Below are 21,485 nucleotides of genomic sequence, written 5' to 3'. Positions count from 1 at the left end.
AATAAGGTGGGTGGAGACGGAGAACGCGGGAGCGCAATGCAGTGTTATTTCTCCTCCCACTGCCATCTCTGCCATTGAGCAGTTCAAGTTTAAAGGCAGAAGTGTCCTTCCTAGTTATGTGTGGAGTTTAACATACGGATATTGATTATTGATTTTTGAATCTATAAGAATCTGGTTAGGGCTGCTGGGAAACTGAACTCTCTCTTTACAGTGTTACATATACATACACATGTATGTATATATATATATGTAGATATATGAAATGTACATTTTTTCAAAAAAGAAGTTGCACTCTAACAAAAGCAATCTATAGTGCTCACATTTGATTAGCAGAGAGTTTTGAGTACGTGGAATTAAAAGTGGTCGAAATTCAATTATTCCTTTAAAAAATTATGACCACAGTGGATGTGGTTGTCTCCTGAAGATAATTATATTTTCCATTTCCTGGAGACAGCTTAGCGTAGCAAAAAGAACGCTGAGTTAAGAGTCAGAAACCCAGGGTCAGGTCTTATCTCAGTCATGAACTGGCCATTTGACCCGGACAACTCAAGTTGCTCTTCAGTATGCGTTTTTAAGGTGAAGAATAAAAAAGTAAAATGAGGATACGTTAGATGATTTTCAAAGTTCTCTTTTTGGTTCTAATATGCTATCGATTATCACTACCAAAAGCTCTTCATTTCTGAGTTCAGTCTATGTCCCCACAGGATGGTAGTTTTTAACTTTGGCTGTATATTACAGTCACCCAGGGAGCTTTAAAAAAAAAAATCCCAAATCCCAGGCCATATCCTTCTTTTGAGGAAGGACCCAGGTTATCAGTATTTTTTTAAACCCACTCAGTGGTGCACAGCCAAGGTTGAGAACTTCCTGCTTTGGGCACAACATAGGGAGAGGAACTAAAATGATGGTCCATATTGTTTTACCATGAACTCAAGAACTGTGTCCACCTTGATCCCGCCTACACCTTCAGGACCTAACAAAGAGTCTGGCATCTATATAGTAGGTGCTCAGGAAATCATTAACATTTTTATTTTTTTTAATTCTTTTTCAATTGAAGTGCAGTTACAATGTATCAGTTTCTGGTGTACAGCACAATGCCCCAGTCATGCATATACATACATATATTCATTTTCATATTCTTTTTCATTAAAAGTTATTATGAGATATTGAATACAGTTCCCTGTGCTATACTGAAGAAATTTGGTTTTTTAAAATCTACTTTTATATATGGTGGCTAACATTTGCAAATCTCCAACTCCTAAATGTATCCCTTCCCACTCTTTGCCCAGGTAACTATAAAATTGTTTACTATGTCTGCAAGTCTATTTCTGTTTTGTAGATGAGTTCATTGGTGGCCTCTTTTTTTCTTTTTTTATATTCCACATATGAGTGAAATCATATGGTATTTTTCTTTCTCTTTCTGGCTTACTTCACTTAGAATGATGATCTCTAGGTCCATCCATGTTGCTGCAAATGGCATTATTTTATTTCTTTTTTATGGTTGAGTAGTATTCCATTATATAAATATACCACAAGTTCTTTATCCAGTCATCTGTCGATGGACATTTAGGTTGTTTCCATGTCTTGGCTATTGTATACAGTGCTGCTATGAACATCGGGGTGCATGTATCTTTTTGAATTAGAGTTCCCTCCAGATATATGCCCAGGAGTGGGATTGCTAGATCATGTGGTAACTCTATTTTTAGTTTTTTGAGGAATCTCCATACTGTTTTCCATAATGGCTGCACCAAACTATATTTCCACCAGCAGCGTAGGAGGGTTCCCTTTTCTCCACACCCTCTCCAGCATTTACCATTTATGGACTTTTGAATGATGGCCATTCTGACTGGTGTGAGGTGATACCTCATTGTAGTTTTGATTTGGATTTCTCTGATAATTAGCAATATTTTTTCATGTGTCTTTTGGCCATTTGTATGTCTTCACTGGAGAATTGCTTGTTTAGGTCTTCTGCCTGTTTTTGGATTGGGTTGTTTGCTTTTTTGTTATTAGTGAGCTTTGGTCAAGCCCTATAAAAACAGGGTTTTTTCAAATCTGGCATCTACTTTGATCATTTTCACTTTGATCTTACTCACTGAAAGAGCTCAATCCTCAACCTTCATTCACCAATGAAGATAAGAAAGGAAAATAAAATCATGGGCAATCCTATTGCAGTGACACTATTCAGTTATCCTTAGGCTGGATGTAAGGGAATCATCTGTCTCCATATCCTCAAGAGAAGAGGCTCTTGGAAATCTAAAGACATGCCTCCTACAAGACTCCACACATCTAGGTGAAAATAAATAAAACAAAATGCCTGAGTATCCAAATGTGTCATTCATTCATTCAGTAGGTATTTATGGAGCACTTACATTGGGCTAAACATGTCGATAAGCTATTGGAGACATTCTCAGTGAAGGTTTCATGCTACAATTAAACCTTAGTACCCTGGGCATGTTGTAATGAATTGATGTTCTTCCTATGCATATGGTGTGATTTTAGTTATATAGTATCATTGGGAGAATTGAAAAATGGTCACTAAAATAATCTTTTTTACTTTTTTACTTTACTTTTTACAAACTCAAGATAAGCATGCCTGGGGGAAAATGACAAAACACAGTAGTCGTCTTTTAGACAGTATTGCCCGACAGAACTTTATCAATGATGGAACTGTTCTCTGTCAGTGTTACTCAACACGGTGGCCACTAGGCAATGTGGCTACTGAGCCCTTGAGATGCAGCCAGTGTACCTGGGAAATCAAACTTTTAATTTTTCTTAATATTAACTAATTTAAATTGAAGTCGTCACATATGGCGAGCGGATACTCGGGAGAACAAGGCAGCTCTAGAATTTCATATTCAAATGGAGGGGACTGTCATGTAAGTGATCGTAATCTGGGCGATAAACACAGAATAGGAGGTGAGCGCAGGATGCTATGAACGCACCCAGGTGCCGTTTTCTCCACCCACACGTGGTCACGGAGGGTTGGGGTGAAGGTGCCCAAAGGAAATGACTTCCAGGATGAGACCCGGGGCACAAGAGGTGGGGTCCAGAAGGGGTAATGGAGCACCAGGTAAAAGGTTTAGGTGTGTGAGAAAGCTCAGAAGATGAAGAGGACAGTAAGAAACGGCAAAGATGTAGAGCAGAAACCTACAAAAGCAGTGGGAAAGAGGTGCTTGATGAGCCCAGAGAGGAATGTGGGGGGCCAGGAACCAGGATACAAATGACTTTCAGTGTAATGATACTTACAGGGCAATGGGAAGCCAGTGAAACGTTTGAAATTGTGGGATGATACGATTAGGTCTGCGGCTTAGAGAAATTTCCCCAGCTGCTACTTGGCAGTCCGAAAGGGAGAAACTGGAGGCATGACGCAGCAGTCCAGGTGAGAAATGAGAGCTGTCTTACATAGTCGCATGAAAGATGGAAAGCAGCAAGACATAATTCAAAACAGAAAGAAGGAAACAATCAAAAAGATTTACCTGATTGGCCATGATAGGTGAAAAGAGAAAAGACAAGGCTCACACCTTGGATTCTGACTTGGGTAGATGCCGGTGCCGTTAATTGAAAAGCAACACAGGATCATTTAGAAACTGCCTCTAAATTTATATTTTCCCATCATATTAGATTGTTTGCATCTCACGGATCCTGAAACGAGCTCTGCTGCACACTAGTGAAAACATACAAATTATGAGAGCATGCTCTTCCAAAAAATCAACACAAGCTCACAGCTGATGCAACATTGTTTTTATTGGGGGTTCAGGGGACACATGACAAAGTCTCATAAAACGTCAACAAAGTCACATTTTGTGCTTGGCTACTCTTTAAAAAAAAAAAGTTTATTTATGAACTCACTTAACGAGAACTGTGTGAGATGGCCAACGACCCTCATTTTGAAAACAGGACGACCTGAGCCACCAGGAGGTCTACGTCCGACAGCGCCAGATAGCTGAGTGGAAATTTACAACAGCCAGCTCTGCAGGTAACTCCTAAACATCCAGACGTCTGCCCTTTAGTAGACACAGCTGAACTGACTCCTTCAAGACAGAATTGCATTTTGAACCTCGGCGCTCTCCAGCCGCCCACTTTATTAATCATTACTAAATGCCAACTGGAGGCAAAGGGGCTGGTAAGGAAGAGTGAGGTTTCCTCAATTCTAGCTTCTTACGACTGAAGTATTCTTGACTTTGTTATACGGATAAATGAGGATTAAAATAGCAAATAACCACTGATATTTTCAAAAGCACAAGGACTCTCGAAACATTCATGTTTAAATGTACAGGTAGGAGCTATTACAAATATTATGCCACGCATACAGTTGGTTAAGGAAACACGTATCAGGAGTTCTGATTTGTTTAGGTGAACTAAGAGTTCCAAATAACTTAAGAAGTATCACTGAAGACATTGTACACATAACTTGGGCCATTAAGTGGTCTTTGCGGCTGGACCACTGACCATCTCTGAATCTAAAGATGTCAGTTCATAGCTAGTTACTTTTCACATTGAGGTAAGAAGTCAGAGGTACAAAGTTGAAGCAATCTACTAGGTACGAAGCTCCCTGACCACCCAGATGAGAACGTCTTCATTGATCAACGTCAAGCTCACACTTCACTGAGGTAGGGGTGGAGTAGTTCCAAGAGCCTGTGAGGGCGTGGCTCCTGGACCTGACTCTAACTCTATGGATTTACCACATCACATTTACAGAAAAGGACACTGTGATAGATGACCCTTAAGCTCTCTCCACCTGCTATTTTTATTCTCAAGCAGTTGAGATTTCATGCTGACCAAAGTGCACAGACTCGTCAAAGTCTGCCCCCCCGCCAAAAAAAGTCTAAAATGCTGATAAACTCTATTCCCCAATTTTTTCAGTTTCAATCATGAAAATACATTCCATCACTCTAGTGTAATTTAGCCAGAAAACTGAAAAATTTGAGAAGATAAATGGAATAGCAACTCGTTTACCACAGGCAAACATTAAGGAATATAGAAGAGGTAACACTGTGACATTGGTGGCAATATGGTGACTGGGTGCTCTGGTTCACGGGCTTTGCAATCCCAGTTCTGAATGTGAACTCTGGATGTGCCAGTGTGGCAAGTTACTTAATTTCACTGAGGCTCAGTTTTCTTATTGTAAAATGGGAATAATACAAACACCCACTTTGCAGGGTTGTTGTGAGGCTTAAGGGAGTTAGTACGTAAAATGCTTACAGTGAGAACACACTAAATATAGATTGTTCTAGGTTAACAGAAAAATCACAAGTTCTCGTAACATCACAAGTCACTCTCACTTGCTTTAACGGAAGAAATGCAACTGTAATTCTAGGCTGCACATGGGGTGGGAGAGGGAACGCGTGTGTCCGAAGTCTTTACCATATACACACGTACACACCGGCACTGAAAGTCTGGGATGAAGTCAACAAGATACATGCATTCATAATTTCCTAAAATCACCATGTAGATTGCTTCTTCCCTGACTTTGTGCACAATATTGCACCCATCTAAAGGACTCTATTTTCTCCTTCCTTTCCATTTATCTACATCTTTACCAGCCATTAAGATTCACCTTTTATTTTCCTCCTTGGGAACTTCCCTCCCTGAACAGACCAGTTTGTCCAGGTGAAGGTGACGTCCTCTGAGCTCCTTGTTTAAATCTTTGGTTTCAGTTTGGTTTTGGTCTTAGCATCTAATGATTTGATCCGTTACTCATCTGTTCAAAAGTTTACGCACCTCTATCTAACAAGATTAAAACTCTTCCGAGGCAGTGACTGTGTCTCACAGAAGTTTGCTTGATACAAAGAATGCTTGATTGATTGGTGTCAGTGGGATAACATATTTCTATGCTGCATTCTGAGTTCCCACCCTTACTTTATCCTCCGGATTGCCTCCGACAACTTCATTATTTCAAAAGAACTTTATATTCCTTAGGTCATTCTTAAGATCAAATTGGGTGTGGCTAAAATCCAACCTACCTAGAGCACGAATTTTGCTCCTTAAAACATGAACATATTTGTGCAGTTTTCTATTTTAAAAACTCGTGCATTAATGAGCATATTCACACTAGAAAAAAAATTTTAAATGAAGGTCACACAGAATTTAAATACACACAGAGGAATACACACAAGGAAGGGAACGTCCTTGGCTCATGAGAAATCTAGATGGCATTATGAAGTGTTTCTGTTTCTTGAAAAGATTGCATCTTGTTCTGAGATCCTATTGGCTGAAACTGCACCGTGTGGGTGTGTCGCTTAGCAGGAGAGGAGCGCAGGAGAGGTGACCACTTTCTTTGTTTCAGCTTCACAGTTGACTTGAGCGTCCATCAGTGCAGCATTCTCTGCAGTCTGTGTCCTTTCACTGGGGAGACATTCCTGAGGAGGGGGGACTATAGGACCAGCTGAAAGGAACATCAACACAACTAAAAAAATAACAGAACATGTCACAGAGAGTTATCACATTGACTCTTTAATACAGAAATGGAATGATAGTCTGGGGGCCATGCTACTTCTAACTACAAGTGAAGTGCTGCGTCACCAGAAAAACGGAGCTCTTTCTCATGGTTCACCTTGTTCAAGAATCAGTCAAGCAGCAGCACTGCCTGAGTGTGTTCGAGAGCACCACGCAAATCACCCTGGGAGAGAAATGCTCTGTAAGAAAAACTTCAGGTTCATCCCACAGGCAACTTACTGAAGTAAGACGCATAGGAAAACAGCAAAAGAAGACTGGACATTAAAGACGCACTCAAATAAATCTAAAGACTAAATGCAAAATAAAAGAGGTGCGGATGCATAAGTGCTTAGCAATGCAGGAGTGAACGAAGTCACTAGCTTGGTTAGGAACCCATATCAATGCCTTGTATTTGTGTTTGTATTTCTAGTGCCCAGCTCAGAGCATGACACGCTGTGCTCACTGAAAGAATGAAAGAAAGAACAAGAAGGAGGGAGGGAAGAAGGGAGGAAGGAGGGAGGGAAGGAGGGAAGGGAGGAAGGGGAGAGACAGAGAAAGATGAAGGAGGGGTAAGGAAGAGAAAGAGAGAGAAGGTAGGTTTATGAAGTGTAGAAGAGATGGAGAGCAGAGTGTGCAGAGAGGAAAAGCTTGGATGTGAGCATATTCAAAGTCTGGGAAGCCTGGAAGGGCAGGCTCGCTAAATTCAAGAAGACGTTATACATTCCAAATGGTTTCAGAAAACAGGCGGGGCGATTTGCAGGAGGTTTTGAACATTTTAAGATTTAATTTGGGAAGTGTGGTATGTTAATGTAACTACTGTAGGCTTTTGAAGGGAGTATTAACATGATTCAAATTCATCAAGTCCAAAGCGGAATCTGAAACTCCAAGACGTCAACCCAATGGAAAAAAACCAAAGGGTGCTGCAAGCAATTAATGAAGGCAGAAGGACTAAAGACTGTGGCCTTAAAATAGAAAGGCAGGTGCTGGTCTGGGTCTCTTCTATGTTAATTGTTGAAGGAAATGGGCTTAGATCTCAGATCAAGAATTTCCGTCTCCCACTGTGTCGCTTTTTTCATTCCTTGGTTGTCCCTCTTTTCTGTCACTGCCCTTCCTGAAAATGAACTTCAGCCTTTACTATTTTAGCATCAAGGCAAAATATGTTAGTAAATACGGCATCTGGAGGTGGAATCAAATATAACTCTAAAGGGCAGCTGTTGGTACAAATAGACTCCGGATTCGAGGGTCCTGAAGGTGTTCTTACCCTCTGTACTCTAAAATAGCTTCAAAAATTCTTCTCTGTAAAAGAATTTAGAGACCAGCTAATCTAACCCACTCATTTTACAGATAAGGATATTTGGGAAAAGCTGTGTTAATGTTTCTTTTGTTCTACAAAAGTTGTTATGAATGAAATATACTTGGCAGGTGGATTTTAAATTAACTAAAGCTTTTTATTGTCAGCCTCTTCATTATGTTAGCACAATGAAGATGCATAATGAGTTTAGGCACATCAAAAGAGATCTACTGCCACGTATCCTTTTTTCGGCACTAAATACTTTGGATACATTGAAAATGTTGATTCTCTTTCTAGATGGCAGGTATTAGATCCTTATATATTTCCTAAAACCTGTACAATAACCTCGTGTTAAACAGTGCTAACAGGTATTTTTCTGTTCTGATCAAGCATGCAATCACTGATTCTGGATGAGTAACTAAATATAAATCTTACAGATTTTACAATTTACTTTTTGTGAACATAGAATGGGAGGGTGGGGTGCTAAGCTTTTGATACATGTGCATGAGACTCATTTGTGAATCAACTAAAATGCTGTTACAGTAAGGAAGTATGTTTCACACAATTTTTGTGTGACTCCTTCGGGGAGTTAACAACGCAAAGTCCTTGTACGCATGAGCAGATGAAAAGCAAACCAATGCATTGCTTTGGTGTTGCACAGATACCGCCCATGCAAAATATCTCTTTTAGATATGGGCCCCATTATCAAAATAAATTTTGAGGAATAAATAGTTAAATGGACGAACCACCATATTCTGGGTGTCCATTATGAGTCAAAAGTTTTAACAATTCAACTTTCTCTGGGGCCGCTCCTTAACTGGAACCAGTGATACCTTGTATCATCTTAGCATGAACCTCCCTTGAAATCCTTTTTGTCTCCTGAAGGTATAAGCATAAATTGGGACCCTTGCGCTGCTTTGCTCAGGGTCTCTCTCTGATCTGATGGAAACGATTCTTCAAATTTGCATCAAGAGCATCCCCACCTACTGAGTGCGTAGCAAGTGCCAAGTGCCAAGCTGACCAATGAATTCACTGTTGCTCTGCCTGGATTCTTCCTTAACAGCTAGATCTTCAGGAGTCAACTCCTTGGTGTGGCAGGGTCTCCAGTCCGGGAGACACCATATGGAGACACCAAAAGGGAAGGTGATACTAATGCACAAATGACCTGAGGCAGAGTTTCAGTTATTCATCACATGCCATGCAAAGTGGAGGAAAATGGAAAAGAGTTGTTTGTTATTGTTATGATTTTGATTGCTTTGATTAAATTAAAACTATTATCTCTGCCTAAGGCCATTTCCCTGGCATTTTATCTCATTATTCTAATAAAGGAAATGGATTTCTTATGAATAAGATTTACTGTTCTAATAGTCACCATTACTTCAAGTCGTCCAAAGTCAAGACGAAGACTAAACTGGCAAAGAGCAGCAAATATTTTATAAATAATGCAAGTATCCACAACGGCAACCCTTTGAGTGATCGTTAATTTCCTACATCTAGGTCAGACACATTCAGTTCTTGCCTGAGAACACAGAGTTCTTTTCTTTTTATATTAATTAACGAGGAATTAAAAAAAATTAAAAGCTGACTTTAAAAACATTCTGCTCAGGAGCCATTTCAAAGGATGAGAAAAGCCCAAGGGGGGAGAAAAAAATCTCAAGTAGGCAATATGTAAAGCAACACGCAACTATATGCACATTAGTATAATTACACATTGCAAATTATATCGGATGTATCTAATATCTAATTTTTTGAAAGCTGATTCCACTTGAGATTTCAATAACAGCATCAACATTTTGCAGGTGGCTCCTTCTGTATAGTATCCAAAGGGAATTATTCCCCTAATGTGCTTACCACCCTCATGTGGAAGCTGAAGCTCTTCCTTAAAGGACCAATGAACAACGAACACTGGGACTATTACCTTGATAGATAAAGCAAGGGGGGAGGGTTCCACCAAACAGAATATTCAGCATGGCTAGTCATTCTGTCCCTTCTGTGCCTACGATCCTTATTTGCTTCAAGCAATAAGAAACAAACAAGAGCCCCGTTAGAAGACATAGGGGAGGCTACATACAAATTCTGAGGCAATGATATGAAAAGTTAAGGGGTTGACGATGTTTTCGATCAACTGATAAAAGAGAAACCTGCAACAGAATGGCAGATTATACCTTTGATTGAAAACAGAGAGCCCCCACATTATATTCTGCTTTTAAAAAAACATATGATTAATTTGTCCTAAAGAGGACACGAGATCAAAGCTCCGATCTGAGGGAGAGGCTTTTGTCATCATCTTTCTGTATCAATCAATCCATCATCAAATAACCAAATATGTATTTGTGATTTTGGAGAATGGAGCGTATTATTCAAGTTGATTGGATCCATTTTCTGGATTCCTCCTTAAAGATCTTTCTGCTAATTAGTCAGGGTTACTATTGAATTATTTAATTATCTGCACTTTTGTGCAATGAAATATGTTGTCATATCACGCACTTTAGCACGCTGTTGCTGTTTGCACTTAATGATGCCTCTATAGTTAGCAGTTTCCTTTGTTCTGCTCAGTAAGTGGTTTTAGAAAGGGGGTGGGCGGGGAAGGAGGAGCCTTGGGGTTTGTAAAATAAAATCATACATTCCTGGTGCACATGCAAAACTTTATGCATTTACATGAATTTCTTTTCTGAAATCAAGTTGCAATTCCATTTGGAATAAGCTAAGAGGCACATGTCAGTGACTTCGAGTGCAGCCAGCACGGCATTACCAAGCCTTAAACATCCCTCCGGTGCACCTCCGCTGCAGTGCAATGGTAGAACGACGATTTAAATTTTTTTTTTTAATCAGCAAGGAATGTCTTTAACAAAGAAGAGGTAAATTATGATAATTACTCTGAATGGTCGGATCCTTGAGCATTACTAATTAGCATTTATTGCCTGGATTATAGAACAATACATGTGAAACCGAACTGTGATTGCTCTTTTACGTAGAAGAACTGAAAAAGGCAATGGAGCAAAAGGCAGTACCATCAGTAAGTAGTTGAGTCAGTAGTTTCAGGTCTCCTTGAGAGTGTGCAGAATTCCTTGCTTTTGAAACACACAAACCTGGTCCTTGATATTTATGGCCCACTCATTTTTTTGTGTGAGGCACAGATTTACATATGATACCATAGTCATGGAGACTAATGAGAGGAGAAACATTTTGGCTATGACGTCATATGGGGACAATTTTACCTCCTGTGAAAGTTTAACAATAAAGAGCATAAAACTAGCCGTTTCATGAAAGTATGAATTTGTATGCAAAAATTTTGACTTTAAAAGGAAACAAAGAACTCAGCTCTAGGTGGATAAAAATTTACGTTCACCTCCCCACTTTTTCTTAGGACTAGAGTTGAAAATAATTGAGAAAAGGCAGTTGGTCTCTGGTTTAAGAGCCTTTTCTCATTAGGAATGTGTAATAAAGTAGACTCTGAAATTAGAAATAGATGAGATATTAATCAACACACCAACATCACTCAGGTAAGTAAATGCCACTCATGTAATTTGGCAACTAGAATTCCTAAATAACCCGGTAGGTAGGAGAGAAAGAGGAAAAATTAACCATTCATCATTCATTCTCACTGCAGACTCACGTTTTCCTCCACACCCCATTATAGCGAAGGAAGAGAAAAAAAAACATTGTAAAATATAAAGCCAGTACTAAATACAGTCCCTCCTCTTCCCAGTACCCTGATCCTTTTTTAGTTTGAAAGAATAAGTTTGACTAAATCTGTTTGTGAGGAGATTAAACAGGCTGGTGATAAAAATTAATTCTGCTGAATGAGCAAATGCATTTGGATTGCAGAGATGCAAATAAGATAATACTTCTCTTTTCCTTTGACATACCAGGCGGATTAGTTTAGAATGTTAAATTTGATTTTATTAGAATATATTAGCAGTGTTTTAATTAATACCAATCAAACATTTTCTTTCCCTGGGGCTTGATGTGTTCCTAACGCTTTCTAAATCATCTGTCTTTTATCCATCCAAAAAAAAAAAAAATCCTCACCAAATCACCAAAGCCTTTTGTTACATTCTTTATAATTTTACTGTATTCGACAGAAAACCCTGAGCTGTTTACCTAAAGGTGTCTTGCCCATAAAATTAGTTCCCAGGTGTTGGATTTAAAATGAGTACTGTTCACTTGTACAGTTGATTTTTTTTTTTCGAAGGTGGAATGAGAGACACGAAAAATAAACATCTTCTGTGTTTTTCTTTTGGGGAAAAATGTTGCAAAAGGAGTTTTGGCTGGTTCGTCTCACTTGGCTTTATTCTCACTAGAGCTTCCTCGAGCTGTTAAATTTCCAACTGCATTGGTCTTGAGCTGGCATTTCTTTGGAAACAGAGGCAAAAAAGGAATTTAAAAAAAAAAAAGGTGGTGGGGTGGGGGGGGAGAATCAGTTAAGAATCCGGTGAGCCGGCGCGCTCTGGGAGCTGAATTGTAACTGTGGGTACCAAGGAGGTGCTGCACTGCAGCTCACTCATTATCCTTCCCTTTTCTCTCAAGCTTCCTGTCCGTCTGTGTCCAAAAGCTCCAGTTCACTTCTTTCTCTTTTCTTCCCGCAACGCACTGCCCCCCTCCATTCCCCGTCTTATTTTTTTTTTTATCTGCCAAGCTGGATTTGCACTTTTAAAGATCAGTATCAATAATGCCCTGCTTGTTTCGGTGGCACTCTCCCTTTAAAAGACAGCCCCCTCTAATTGATGCGTCCGGGCTAGTCTAGACTGGTAGTGATTGAACCAACCACCAATTATGTTATTCATTTCACTGAACTTCACTGATGGGCTCCGTGAGGAAGAAGGGGTGTTGAGAAACCTGCCCTTACGCTGAAGCAGTCCCCTGCTGAAATATAAAATCGTGTGTGTCCTTATGCACTCCTAAATGCCTGTGTGATCAGTCGTACGATAGCGACCTCAGGACACGAGCAATCCACTTGAAAACATGTGAAAAACCGAAAGAGTGCCTTGGAGTAGAAACTGTATCACTTGTCTTAGACAATTACTATGCTGTTATTTAAAATCACAGAAGAATTACGTCCAGCATGCTTTCATTGGTCCTTGCTTACATTTTCATAGGATAAAATGCAGATATATTTTGACTTTGAAAAAATACCAAATGTTTGGCAAATATTTCCCATGAATTAAGTGGTAATCTGCAGCCATAAGTTAAATAGACGCCTTTCCATGATTTCCAAATGCCTATGCACACACGTCAGCTAAGATGGGGGAAAATCATTAATCCATTGAATAGAAACCAAAAGATAACTTGAAAAATCAAATAACTCTTTTCTCCAAAGCCTAGTCAGACTATCAAAGGCTGGAAAGTAATATTTAAATATTACAACTACACAGGAGGTTTCAACAAAAGGCACAAAGCAATTGTACGATTCGTTCTCTCAATTCAGTGTTCTGATACAAAATGGTTTCTTGACTACGATTTGGAGTCAATGACTAAAATTGCAATAAACACTTATTTTCAAAAAAAAAAAAAGCAGGAAAAGAACAGTTTCCTTAACCTTCAACTACACGTATAAAACGGGGTTATAACCAGTTTAAAGTTTTTAAAAGAAGGAAGCATTTGAAGTCAGGGTTGACTTAGGTATTTTCCAAAAAGAGAAGACAAATGTTGGCCCAAGAACACTAAAATGGTTTAAATGAAATTGTATATTGGAATTTTTCACAACAAAGGAAAGGTAAGTTACTGTTTCTCTAACTATGAGAGAGATCTAAATCGCTGAGATTATTCTGTTACGAAAAGTTACATTTTTCAGAAAACTGCAAAGTAGGTAATGCCAACAATTAATTATCTTCAGAGAAGGTCATTTTAAATGTACAGTTTGGTGTTATAAAAATAACTTTGTCGGATTGAATTTAAATCCTGATAAATTTGTGTCCCATTTTTAAATGAAGAATAATAGGCATTGATAACTTTTAAAGGATACAGTAATTGTGTGTGTGCTGCTTCCTTTTATATGCTTAAAAAGATTTCCTTTTCTTTCTTTCCTTTTGTATGTTTAGAAAATGTATTTCCAATCCCTATTATTTTTAAACTCATTGTGTGTAACATTTTAAAATAGATGCCAAGCAGGGAGGCTATATCTCTCCTTTCGTTTTATTTTTTTAAATCTCACAAAGTAATACAAATTTAACCTTTGTTAACACCGCAAAGTCCGTCCTTCTTGTAAGTCTAGGATTTTTAGCCTAGGGATATTTTAGCTCAAACTACTGGTTCACCCCTGTTTGCGCCTGTGTGTTCACTGTCTAGCCATATATGATATATACATGTATGGGCACTGAATATATACTGTGCCCCCATGCCCATTTTAAGTGGGCACAATTTTAAGATTAACTGTTGAGTTTAAAAGTTGGAGGCATGGGGCATGCTGGGACTTCAGCTGGCATGTTTGGAGGTCAAGCACCAGGTACCGAGCTGTTCTTGTTACGCCCAGAGAGTACTGCGTGTTGCTCTCAAGGAATAGACCAGAATAGACCATGGTAGACAAGTTCCACCAGCCTCAGGCATCAATAATATACAAGCAAACACACAGCAGCCAACACGCGATTATAACAGAATATATACCTGCTTAAAACAGAAATCCAAGAGCTGCCACTTTCTGGTCACCTCATCCCACCTAACAATGAAAACCTCAGAGGTGCACTCAAGCACTTCAGACAAACTTTCTTTTCTTTTGTTTTTGCTTTAAAGGAAAAAAGTTCCACCAAATTTCCAGGATGCAAAGGCACGGCTCGCAGCTCCCAAGAGCCTAACCCGTGGATTTAAACGGTAAACATCACAAGTTAGGGTCTCAGGGATTGAGAGGAGCGCACTGAACGGTTCTTTCTTGAGACAAAACAAAGCAAAACAAGAATGACAAGCAATTTCTGTTCGAGGTTCACGACTGCAAGGCAACAAACAGGTGGCAGGGTATTCCCTCACTCTCTGAGCTTCCCTAGCTCACAAAATTTGGATTCCGCTTAAATGTCGTAGAGACACACACACACGTCTGCAGTATCTGTGGGCACATATACATACCTGAACATACAGTCGCCAGTCTATCAGAGCAAACTCTTGAAAGCTTTGGGCAAAAGAGTTTTACTAAGAATGGAAAATAATATGAAGAAACCCAGAAATGCCCATGGTATTAAGACCATGGTCTACAAGAAGGATTGAAAGTCTCTTCAAAGCTTTAATTTACTACTAGCACCAATGACGGTAAAGAAAACCCGAGGCACCTCTCTCCCCCTGGGCGAGCATGCCGCATGCAGAACCATCCAAATTAGGGTGTTTTTTTGTTTTGGGGGTTTTTTGTTTGTTTGTTTTTTGGGTTTTTTTTTTTTTTAAGGAGGAGAAGACCGAGGAGGAGGATTTGGAGGCTAGAAAGTATAAAGACGAATAGCGTTTTAAACTCACCCACTGGAAGTGGAGCAGGGCTGCCGCCTCCGGGAGCACCGTTCCCAGCAAGGGGGGTGGGGGGGGAGATGGGAGCTCGCAGTGCGCTCCGCCCGGGCGAGGTGCTTCAATAGAGGACCCAGAACTGGGCGGGGAGGGGGAGGCGGGGGCAGGAAGCGATACACCAAACCTAGAGACTGTAACTCTGTAGTTTATGCTTTGACGAGGGGTGGGGGCAGGCAGTTCGGTGGGAGTGGAGGGAAAGACTGGGATTGATCAAATTTTGAGAATATTCGGTTAAATTTTTCTTTTAAATGCTTTTGTAAGAATGAGAACCCTCCCCAGGATTGCTTTTCCGAATTTCTTCCTTCTTCCTTTCGCTTGCACTTTGCCAGTCTGCGAACGGGGCCTCCTCTGCATCAGCTGCTTGGCTGAAGCCAAGGCCAAGTCACCCCGAGCCAGCACCAGGCTGTCACTCGGTCGAGGCGAGTGGGAAGGGGTGGGTGCGAGCTGGGGAGGCGCATCTCCCCCGCCCCACTCCTGCCGCGGATCCTTTGAAGCCTTCTGCCAATATTTCGGAGGCATCTGAAGCATAATTCCCCTCCATCTTCGCAGACAGCCACTGGTTCTGTACCTGATGGACCGTCGCTTTCCCCGTCTGCCGGGACGCCCAGCTCCCTGCGCAAAGACCGCTCCTGCGCCGCCTCCAAAAACGAGACGAAAGGGAGGGGAGGTGGGTGGGAAGATGACTCTCTTAAAAATTTTTTCTTCCCCTTTTTCTTTCTTTCTTTTCTTTTCTTTTTTCTTCTTCTTTTATTCCAGCCTAAGCAAGGTAGATGGCTGGCTAGTCAAAGAGAATGACAAAGCAGCCCCTGCAAGGAAGGCACTGGAGGGGGCCTCAGGCACTTAGGAAAAATGCTAAATATTTTGTATATATTTCCATATGCAAGTAAAAACCACCGTTAAAGCTCCAGGATCGCCCCCCTTTCTTCCCCCCTTCCAAAATAGAATCAGACCAGCAAGACAGCTAAATCATGTCTCTTTTCCCTCTGCACAGGGTTATTTGGCATCCCCACCCTCCCCACCCCCATCTTAAAGACAACTTTTTTTTTCCTCACCTCTGTAGGTTCTTCTCAGGCACAGTCCTCCGTTCAGTTCAGGGTCTCTCCTCTTCCTCTCCCTTCCCTTTCCCTTTTCCTCCCAGAAAAGCTAGTCCGTCATCATCCCACCTAGCCTCGCGCTCTCTCGCTCAACCTCTCTCCCTTTTCCTTTTACTATTAAAAAAAAATAATAATAATGGCCCTTTCGACATAGCAGCATGAAGTGGCTGCCTTTGAGAAAGCACATTTAATCTTTACTGGCTCCCCTAGGCTTCAGTGAAGGAGAAGGCAAGAAAAAAAAGGGAGAGAGAGAAAAAAAGATTGTAAGGGAGGCTGCTGACGGACAGCAAGCATCAGGCACAAATCAGCGACAAGTTGAATTTTCCTAGACCACACTGCCCCCTTTCTTCTCGGCTCTCTCCCTAGGCTCCTGGAAAGCCCGAGTGTCTGGTTACAGGAGGCAGTGGGTCTCCTTTTGCCAACCATGGTGCAGATTCCTCGCATGCCTGCTTAAATCTCTGGCAGAAAAGGGAATCAATATCCCCCTGTAATCACCTTTAGCTCCTCTATGGCTTCTGAGAACCCACTTCGCTCTCCTCGCCGCTCCCCCGCCCTGCCAGGCTCCTCAGAACGACGAAGCTTGCGGTCCTGTCATTTCTTCCTTCCTTCCATATCTTGGAGACAAGCCTCTCTTCTAACATCCTCTCGCTCGCTCCCTCTCTCCCTTGTCGTGTGTCTCATCCCTGACTCCCAGCACCGGATGCACCAAGGCTTCTCCCTGACTACTAATGAGACCAAAAATACACCAGCAGGTCAGGGGGAAGGCCAGACATTGTATTATACAAATACAAAAAATCCTCAGCCTGCTAGACCCAGAGATCAGGTATCACATTTTCTAAAAGGGGGAAAAAGGGGGGGGGTGGGGGAAGAAGTGAGGAGGAGAGACCACAGTGCAGTTCTCTGCCTAATTGTTCCGCATCCCGTGGGCATTTAAAACACGCATGCATGTACGAGTGCAGGTGATGTATCTGGCGAATCTTGGTGGATTTTCTTTATGGACAGAAAGTCAACAAAGCCTAAATACTTCTTTGAAATTGACACGTAGAGGGACAAAACAGCGGTGATTCAAATCCATATTTAAAATACACAGACATTCTACTGAGGCGTGTGATGACTGCAATGCTAAAAATCTCTTTCTTTTCAATGGCTGTGTTGTGCGCCTTGACTCTGTTTGCCATGTGTACTCATTTGCCACTTATGTTCCCTTGGATTTTGAGATGAACTTATCAGTCACCGCAGCTCATCCTGATGCTTCGCTTCTGCTGCAGACATTTCCCTTATTCCTGAAGCACTTCTTCAGTGTCCATCAGATCCACACACACTTCAGTGATCAGCCAGAAGTCCCTCAATAGTGATAACTCATCATTCAAATGATAAAAAAAAAAACTGGCAAAAAAAAATGAAAGACATCTTGAACTGACTAAGGGAGCATCTCCCATCGTTGGCACGCATTTTAAAAGCTCGGCTTCCCAATGATCCTGTAAAGCACATATCTCTTGAAAACTGGGGTCTCTACCTATCTGTACACACAGTGGGTATACTGTCATCTTAACCTCACTCTCGTGGCTAGGATCATGCAGACAACAGGCAGTGCTGTGTTCAGTAGGATGTCGGGTTCTGTAAATAGCGAGGAAGGGAGGAGGGGAGCTAAGGATGCAGGTTACTTCCAAGTGGCTGTTTTTAAAAGGTGGCTTCTTTGTGCTCAACTCAGATATTGAGCTTTGTCTCTGATTGTGAGACCTGCAGGAGCACGGCCGGGTGCTGAGGAAAAGGAGAGGAGAAAGCACACAGGAGGAGGAGACGCAGAGAGAGGAAGAAGGGACAGGGAGGAGAAGAGAAGAGAGGAAAGCAGAACAAATCGAGGCAAAAAGAGAAAGACCTGCCATCGACAGTGTTGGATTTCTTTTAATACTTTTTGTTTTTCTTTTTGTCATTATTGGGAAGGAGAAAGAGATGGCTGGCAGGGGCTGGAGACTGGGTTAGAATCTTTTTTGGATTTGGCTAATAGGGTGTTTGCACTAGAATGATGGAGAAAAAGAAACATGCTAGAATAATCATAAAGGGTGGAGCTGTCAAAAAAAAAATCCTTGACTCACTGGGTGCCTCCCTGTACCACCAAAATGAATCATTCCTAGTGAGAAGCATCGATTGTCTTCGTGTGCTCGTATGTGAAGTCCATACTGCGGGAATCCTGTCTCTGCGCTCGTCTTCAGAAAGGAAAGGTAGACAGAGAATGGAATTTCCCGAGATTCTCCTAAACGTCTAGATACTCGCAACAATAGTCCAGCATGATTTTCACACACGGAGCTCATTTGTCCTGTCTGTATCCACTCTGCTTACCAAGACATACAAACACGGAACTTATAGAAGTTTTGCTGTGAACACATCATTTTCTCTGTACAACTCAGCGATGTCTTTGGAGGATACTTATTTCAAGCAGTTAACACCTGACCCCAATTTCTGTGGGTAATTAGTGAGCTAGATAACCACACAAAGTGGGTAATTATTTAGTACCCAAGGGTACGCTAGAAGTGGGTAGTGGTTTTGTTAACAAAAGCACATCTCTAATTATTGTATGTATGATGGGTGTTTTAAAAATACCAGTTACTTTATCAAGTGAACCATGATAAATAAGTGAACTATTTTGCCATCCTTAGCATATACACAGAGATGTATATTCCATTCTGGTTAATAATATTTACCTCTCCTGCATGGAGTGTTGTGAAGATTAATCATTTAACATCTGTAAGACTCGCAGAGATGAAATGTGCCAGAGAACTTCTAAATACAGTATTATTATTGTTATTGCCATGCTGACTAATATCCCAGGATGGGGGAAGCTGAGGGAATAGATTTCAACTGGACTGAAAATATGCTGAGATCACAAAGGTGATGAGTGTGGCCATGGGGAATGGTCTCCTACCTGACCGAGTCTAACACAGGAAAGAATGGGAGATGCTGTTTCATTGACAGCCGGCTCGGGATGGATCAGAGGAGCCAGTGGGAGAGGGAGGAGCAGAAGGCAGCAGTCAGAGATGGGCCGGGAAGGAAGCTGCATCAGCCGGACCACACCCTCGCTCCAAAGTCTGTCTACCCTTCCCTTTGATGAGCAGCAGATATGCACAAAAATCCCCAACGACCACATCCACACCAATCCTGGGACAGACTGGTCATGATAACAATCAATCAGTCAGTTATGCAGGATTTATTCTGGAGAAGAACCATCAGTCCCAATTATTTTCACAAATGCAGATACATTTCAAAATACCAGGATGCTGAGAACAGGCACACCGCGATCCACTTCAGCTACCGCTCACCCCGGTTACGAGCGCCAGTGAGGGAGGACTTTCTAATTCAATGCTTCTCCGAATCACCCCCAGGATGGGAAGGGGATATTATTACATTTTGCTGAGAAAGAAAGAAAGGAAAAAAGAGAGGAAAGAAAAGGAAAAAGGAAAAAGAAAAAAGAAAAACTCATGCTTTGGGGGATCCTAATTCTGGAGAGCAATCAAGCCTTGAAACAAACAACAACAAGAACTTACTGCTCCTTCCTCTGTAAACATCCAGCTCCTTGAGCCCAGTGTCTGGGGTTTGGCTGAGGCAGGACAGACCAGAGGCATCTGGGATTCAAAACGTCAAGTAGGCTCACCACATTTTTTCTTTCAAAGCAAGGTTGTCTTGGGGATTAACTCTAGGAGTCTGGGAGACGTGAAGCATGTGGGAAGGGTGACCAGAAATATGCAAAGACATTGTATTCAGCCCAGTCTACGGTCTCTAAGGAAGAGGCAAGGGAAAGGGCCCCATTAGTCGGCCAACAGGTACCACTGCTGAAACCCCTGCTGGAGGACGGCCTCTGGGACACGTGCTGATGCTGTGATTGGAGGCCCGTGGTGTGATGGACGCGTTGTAACCGTTTGGGAGCAGAGGGAAGATTTCTCCAAAAGCCACCCAAGCCAGGCTTCTGACCTGAAGCCCAGTGTTTGTCTCTGAGCTCAGAGCTACAAAGGCTGCCTGGCATTCTCCAACCGCCCAGCTCCTTTCAAACCCACAGGCTGTGCCAGACAGGGCCCCCCGCACCCCCGCTCTCCGCCACTGCAGCAAATTCTGTAGCCTGCTCCACACGCCGAGCCGAGCTGTGGGGAGCCAGGCTTCTGCTCTCATTGTCCTACCTGGCTCTCCCCTCGGCCACTGCCCTGGCTCTTGGTTCCTGGCACGGTCTCAAAGGCCCAGTCAGTCGCTTTCCCTCCCCCATCATCAAGTTCTCCCCTTCCCAGATTCTTATGTCTCAAATCTTTTTATGTCTTATGGTTTCCTTTACCTCTGGCCACCACCATCTCCTTTCTATGGCCTCTCTCACTCTCTCTCTCTTTGTTTAATCCCATATCAAAATATAATCCTATCTCATGTCATGGACTGAAAACTCAAATCAAAAGTCAGCACTGGCATCTCCCCCCAACCTGGTCCTCTCCCACCCACATGAACGTACCCAGCAATCCAGTTCACCTCAGGCCACCTGAAAAGAGCTGAAGCCAGTAGAGAACAGGGGAACAAGGAGAGAGAGAGAGAGAGAGAGAGAGAGAGAGAGAGAGAGAGAGAGAGAGAGGGAGAGAGAGTGTGTGTGTGTGATTTAACTGATCTAACTATATGAATGCAGCAGGAAACGGCCTGATATAAATGGGTGGAAGGAAGAACAGAGGAAAAGAGTCTGTTGTATTTGTGATATTTAGGATAAAAGCAACAGAAGCTAATTATTGTAAGGACTTACAGGGAAAAATTGTATATATATATATATATATATATGTATACACACATACACACACACATACATATATACACACACACATACATTGCTTCCACACATCACAAGATGACCTAAGATGACTGATGGCCTGGAAGGGTATTTACCATTACTATGAACAGTGGCAGCAAGGGCCACATGGTGCTGCAGCTGAAGGCTGACAAGCAAGCCTTCCGGGATGGGTCTGAGGAGGAAGGCAGCCCCCCCACAAGTCACCTCCCCGATCCCCGCCACACGGGCTGAGCCGCTAAGAGAGGGAGCATCTCTCCCTGGCTCCCACCGCGATTTTAAGCTTATTATTGCTCTCGGACTCTCAATATATCCGTGCTCTTCACCTTACTTAGGTATTTTTTGCTTTCATGCTGCCATTCTGTTCTGTCTCCTTTAAGCT

At 41.8% G+C, this 21,485-nt stretch overlaps 1 long non-coding RNA gene across 1 annotated transcript; it reads right to left on the bottom strand.

The window, feature by feature from the left end:
* Positions 1 to 3,721: 3,721 nt before the first annotated feature.
* Positions 3,722 to 16,507, bottom strand: LOC140685365 (uncharacterized). Its single transcript, XR_001459387.3, has 3 exons — positions 16,255 to 16,507; positions 15,158 to 15,840; positions 3,722 to 6,616 (listed from the first exon to the last, which is right to left on the bottom strand). It is a non-coding gene; the product is annotated as an uncharacterized lncRNA (long non-coding RNA).
* Positions 16,508 to 21,485: the final 4,978 nt, after the last annotated feature.

Source organism: Vicugna pacos, chromosome 33, assembly GCF_048564905.1.
Source record: "Vicugna pacos chromosome 33, VicPac4, whole genome shotgun sequence".
Taxonomy (NCBI): Eukaryota; Metazoa; Chordata; class Mammalia; order Artiodactyla; family Camelidae; genus Vicugna; species Vicugna pacos.
This window is presented reverse-complemented; position numbering and strand designations above follow the sequence as displayed.